This window comes from Gracilinanus agilis, chromosome 2 (assembly GCF_016433145.1).
Source record: "Gracilinanus agilis isolate LMUSP501 chromosome 2, AgileGrace, whole genome shotgun sequence".
In the NCBI taxonomy this organism is placed as follows: Eukaryota; Metazoa; Chordata; class Mammalia; order Didelphimorphia; family Didelphidae; genus Gracilinanus; species Gracilinanus agilis.
The window spans coordinates 557,109,451-557,115,707 of record NC_058131.1 but is presented as its reverse complement, the minus strand read 5'-3'; the positions used below and the strand labels follow the sequence as shown (position 1 = coordinate 557,115,707).

Here is a 6,257-nt window from a genome sequence, read left to right as displayed (position 1 = left end):
CCTTTGTCGGAGAGTGAAAAGACAACCGCTGATTAGTCTTCTATGGCACTAGAACCTATTAATATTTGGAAGGCAATTATTCAGTTTTCCCTTAGTTTTTTTTCCTCTTTTGCAGATTGAACAAGCCCTCAGAGTCCTTTAACATTTTCTCTGGAGGTTCTATCTTTTTCATTACTTGGTCCTTTTCCTCTAGATCTTCCCCTGCCTTATGTATGAAGCAGCTGCTGCTTGTCGCTTACGGAGCTGTAGGGGAGGAAGGAAAGGGGTGGGGAATAAATCAGTTTCATTTTTGAGCACTTAAATCACTGCTGAAATAGAAACCCGGGATGGGGGTGGGGGAAACGGGACGGGACTCAATCCTAGTTTTAAAGTCTCCAAATTTTCTCCTCACCTATCTATTCACATTCTCATCCTGAAAGTGTTGAGGTTTGATAAACTCGTATCTCTCTCTCTCTCTCTCTCCATCTTCTAGAGTAAAGGGATTGGTAAAATTTCAAGGAAATGAAACTGAAATAAAATTGTCTCTGGAGAGCTTGACGTTTTGGTTGCTGATTGTGGGAATGTCCCTATATAAAAAGAAGAGAGTCATTTGGCAGAATATCCTGGATGGTCAGAGGAGAGTCGAAGGGATATCTATGCTGGGAAAAAGTGATTTTTGGTAAGAAGGAATGATGGAGCCAGTATCACTTTTGCCTGGTGAGTGTGGGATTTTTTTTTTTAATGTTAAAAATGGTTTAAAATAAAAGTCACATGTGTGACAGACTTGGTTTTTTGTTTTGTTTTGTTTTATCTCTGTTTATTTACAGCTTAATGATTTCCTCCCAGTGAGCTCAAAATCCCAGAGCCACTTAAAGAGTGGCAAGACTATGTGACTGGATGTTTATAGAAAGAGTCCAAGTGTCTGGGGTACAAAATATTTGTACTATACATTTGCTTTGTGTATAGACTTGGTTAATCTGTTGAAACACTAAGGAGTTCATGTTCAGATAATTTTCTGAGCTATTATAACAATAGTACTCTCTAAAGTAACCTATGTTATTATTTTTAATTACAATATCATTGTAATATTTAATTACAATCATATATTAATATATTAACATATTAATTTTGTTACAATATTCTATTAAGAATTAACACGATTACAAAACACTTCACACAAATAAAGACAAATTTAAACAAATGGAGAAATAGTAATCGCTGATGGCCAGGCTGAGCCAATGTAATAAAAATCAGAATCTTACCTAAATTAATTTACTTATTAAATGCCATCCCATATGACCAAAAATTACTTTATAAAGCTAGAAAAAATAATAAAATTTACTAGAGGGATAAAAGTCAAGAATATTAAGGGAATCAAAGAAAAAGTGATGGAAGATGGTAAGCAACAAAATAAACTGATACTGGATAACAAATAGAGTGATAGATCAGTCAACAGATTATATATATATAGTATATCAAAATAAATGACCACTGTAATCTAGTGTTTGATAAACCCAACGAACCAAGGTATTAGGGCAAGAATTATTTAAAAAATTATTCCATTATTTGACAGAATATTTTGGGAAAACTGGAAAGGAATCTGGCAGAAACTAGGCATAGACCAGTATTTCATGACATACACTAAGATAAACTCAAGATGGGTACATGATTTAGATATAAAGGGTGAAATAAGCAAATTAGGAAGACATGGAAAAATTACCTGTCAGATCAGTAGATGAGGGAAGAAAGGTCATGACCCAAATAAGAGATTGAGAGGATCATGAAAAGTGAAATAAATCAAAAAGGTTTTGCATAAACAAAACCAATGTAACCAAAATTAGAAGGAAGGCAAGAAACTGGAGGGAAAATATTTATAGAAGTTTCTCTAACAAAAATTCCATTTCTCAACTGTATAGGAAAACAAACCAAAGTTATAAAAAGAACCATTCCTCAATAAAATGGTCAAAAGTTATGAACAGGTTTCATATTATATGAAAAGCTTTTTTTCAGAAGAAATCAGTGTTATTGATAGTTTTATAAAAAATGCTCTATATCACTAATAGTTAGAGCAATGTAATTTAAAACAAGTCTGAGGTTTTACCTCATACCTCTCAGTCTGGTTAACATGACAGAAAAAGAAAAATGATAAATGTTGGAGGGGATGTGGAGAAACAGGGACAGGAATGCACTGTTTGTTGTTGGTAGAATTGTGAACTGCTCTGATTAGGCAGCAAGCTCAGCGCTCACAGTTTGGACCCTTCTCCCTGTTGAAAAGGGTCCCTGTGGTGGGAACACCAGCATCATTTGAACATCCTGCTGTCAGGAATGCTGGCATTATTTCGGAAACCCACTGGTAGGAGCTCTGGGGCTGCCCCTCTCCTGATAAGCTGTGAGAATAAAATGCCCACACTCCCATCGCTCCAACAGTATGGGTGCTCTTCATCTGAAGATGACCCAATGTTTATAGTAATGGAAGAAGGCTCTTTGCAACAAGGTGAGAGTGAGTGTTCCTTTTTTCCCCTAGGTACCACCCCCTTACTTCCTCCTTGATCACTGGTATATGTTTGTATGTACCCCACCATCCTGCTGACTAAATTGCCCAGCTGCCTCCTTTCCTGTAACTTCCTTGCAAGGCTAATAAATAGTTTTAGGGATTGGCATTCCAGGTGTTTCTACTTCATTGTGGAATCTGAATCCACTCACTTCTTTGTTTAGCTGCCTGCTCAACCATTCAAGAGAATAACTTGGAACTAAGTCCAACAGTCATAAAACTGTGCATACTCTTTGACCCAGCCATTCCACTACTAAGGCTGTATCCTAAAGAAATCAAAGCAAAAGCAAAAGGCCCCATAAGTACAAAAATACTTATAGCAGCTCTTTTTGTGGTGGCAAAGAAGTGGAAGCCCATCAATTGGGAAATGGCTTATCGAGTTGTGATAGTATTGTGATAGAATACAAATGTGCTATAAGAAATGATGGAAAAACCTGGGAAGAAATGAGCTGATGCAAAGTGAGGTGAGCAGAACTAGGAGATCACTGTTTGCAGTAACAGTAATATCATAAGGACAATCAGCTGTGAAAGACTTGGCTATCTTGATCAATACAATTGATCCACAACAGTTTCAGAGGACTTATTATTTAAAATGCTATCTAGGGGCAGCTGGGTAGCTACCCAGTGGATTGAGAGTCAGGCCTAGAGACTGGAGGTCCTAGGTTCAAATCCAGTATCAGACACTTCCCAGCTGTATAACCCTGGGCAAGTCACTTGACCTCCATTGCCCACCCTTACCACTCTTCTACTTAGGAGCCAATATACAGAAGTTAAGGGTTTAAAAAAAAATGTTATCTACTAAGGGCATCTGGGTGGCTCAGTGGATTGAGAGCCAAGTCTAGAGATGGGAGGTCCTAGGTTCAAATCTGGCTTTGGACACTTCCAAGCTGTGTGACTCTGGGCAAATCATTTAACCCCCATTACCTAGCCCTTACCACTTTTCTGCCTTAGAACCAATACACAGTATGATTCTAAGATGGAAGGTAAGGGTTGTTTTTTTTTTTTGTTTGTTTTGTTTTTTTTTAAATCTACCTCCAGGGAGAACTGATGAACTCTTAAGTGTGGATTGGAGCATATTTTTTCACTTTCTTTATTTTTCTTGCTTTTTCTTTTCACAACATGAGTAGTATGGAAATATATTTTACATGACTTCATATGTATAATGGTGTCATTTTTCTTGCTTTCTCATTAGATGGGAGAGAAGTTGGAAGGACAGAGAGAATTTGGAACTGAAAATAAAAAAATTAAAAGAATATTATATCATGATATTTATAGGTCATAAATTGAATAGTGAACTAGAGTATAAGCTGGGGCATTACAGTGAACAAACAGCTGAAAAATATAGCCTCAATTTAGTTTTAGGAATATATGCAAAGGCACAATCTTGATAGTCCTACATAGGTTTGAAAATTCTCTGATAGTACTCCTAATTTTATTTGCATCCTTTACAAGTTTGTTTCTTATGTCATTGGGTTTAAAATAATTTCGCTTCATTCACAATGCTCTACTTCTGGAGCTCTTCCTTTTTTAATTTGTCTTTCTTTTCTTTTATTCCTCCAGTTCCACTCCCATAACCTTGACTGATAGAGAACAGAGACACATAGGATGAGAGAGAGAGAAACAAAGAAAAACAGAAATCAAATTTTATCCCAGCCCAACCCTACTCCCTTCAGAATGCAATTTGGTAAATTCACCTGAGTTTCATCTCCTACAGGGTGAGTACATAGGGAAGTTGCTAATCATGTTACTGTTATCAATACCAGGCTGTGATTATTTTTCTTACATGACATCCTTTTTCTAAACTTTTTCCAGAAAAGGAGGGGAATCTGGTAGGTGGCTTTTGAATTTTGGTGTAGAAGTAAAAAGGTTGATCAACCATGCCTGGGCCTGTGACCTGTGATGGACCTCATTCAAAAACCTGCCATGAAAGACTCTCAAATGATAAAGATCAATGGGATCCCAGGTGTAGTTTGGACACAGCCAAACCTTCTGATCCTTTCCCAAGAATCTCAGGGAGACAACCAAAAGGCCCCTCAGGGGACACTGAAGTCTGGTTGATACAGGATCACCTTCAGAAATACCCCAGCACAAATGAAACTCTCTATGTGACCCCTGAGGAGTTCTGCTTATGGATGGTCCTACAGGAAACACTGGATTTATCTCTCTGGAAGGTGCAAGTTGGCTGGCAACTAATCGACAACTTAGCGATCATTTCCTTCTTTGGTCCTCAGAAAGTGGCCTCTGAGGCCAAGACTGCTATCAGTAAACTGATGATCTTTCTCAATTCCACTGTGAGGATGAACCTATGGCCTGGCCTGATTCAGGAGCGTAGAAGGATGAGTGCTTTCTTCCAGCTTGGAGATGACCTTAGCCTCTTTCTCTGGAAAGGAGAAGCTTGCACCTTCCGAGCCTCTGTTACCATGATTGTTAGCAGTAGGCCGATGGATGGACATAGCATAGGCAAAACAGCCCCCAAGGTCAGGGTGCTGAGACAGCATATAGTGAATGAGCGAGGTATTCCCCAGGTGCTCCTACGAGTGATGCTCTTATCTTCCTGGGCTGGGCACAGCTCACGGAAGAGCTGGGCTTCTATGGCTGAAAGCCAAGGGCTGATAGCCAGTGCCGTTACTTTGGCACTGCAAGCGGCATCCCAGGAGAAAAGTGCTTCAGTGGTGATCCATCCCTCAGACCTAGCAGCTCCAGCAAAGGGAATTACTCTGGGAGTCAAGGCATTTAAGAGCAGGCAGCCTCCAGGCAGCAGCCTGAGGAACCTGACAATTGCAGCAAATGACAATGACTTTGTAGCTGAGTGTGAGGCAGAATGTTGCAGGTGGTGGCCCCGAGGAAAGGATCACCACGTCCTCCTTCCCTACGTCTTGAGCTCTTGGGAAGCTGTAAAAACGCAGGTGGTGGTTGGAAGCCTCATTAGCCAGAAGGTAAGTGGTCACTTACTGAGTCTGATTCCCCTTAGATCAGTAATCCAAATGCAGCCTTGGAGAGAATCTATGAGTGATCAATAGGAATGATCAGTTGGGCAGTGGGGATCCAGGGAAAGCTAAAAGAACTATGGATAAAGAGAAAACTAAAAGAGATCAGTAACAGATCTGAACTAGTCCAAGGGATTCAGAGGATGTAACAATGTATTTTCTATCTCCTTTAAAAGTAGAACAAAATAAAATAAGATGGATACAAGAAAGACCATTTAGTTGGTGAAGATTGATACCTGGAACTGGTGATCAGGGAATACTGTGGACTTTATTTCCTCAGGGATTTCTCAGCACATAAGGGATCCCTGTTTGGGCCAAGGGAAGGAGGAATAGGGGGCTCTGACAACTTTTTAAAATCTGTCTTGGAGTTAATACTGTGTATTGGCACCGAGGCAGAATAGTAGTAAGGTTAGGCAATGGGGGTCAAGTGACTTGCCCAGGGTCACATAAATGGGAAGTGTCTGAGGCCAGATTTGAACCTAGGACCTCCCGTCTCTAGGCCTGGCTCTCAATCCACTGAGCTACCCAGCTGACCCCTGAAACAGTTTTTCAAAGAGGATGTTTATCTTCATTTTTGTTAGTTCATTTTTGTTCTTTCTTCCTGGGCTTCTTATTTGTTCACAGACAGATGTGGTGGTTTTACCTTGGTTTCTGAAGCCCCACAATAGGAACTGGGTCGGGGAGACTTCTGCCCAGGTCCAGGCAGCACTGAAGATCATTCTTGATGCCCAGGCTCTCTT

The 6,257-nt window shown here is 39.8% G+C and overlaps 1 long non-coding RNA gene across 1 annotated transcript; it reads left to right on the top strand.

The window, feature by feature from the left end:
• The first annotated feature begins 477 nt into the window (after window positions 1-477).
• Window positions 478-4,416, top strand: LOC123236080. The gene is made up of 3 exons (XR_006505406.1): window positions 478-696; window positions 4,091-4,245; window positions 4,343-4,416. It is a non-coding gene; the product is annotated as an uncharacterized LOC123236080 (long non-coding RNA).
• Window positions 4,417-6,257: the final 1,841 nt, after the last annotated feature.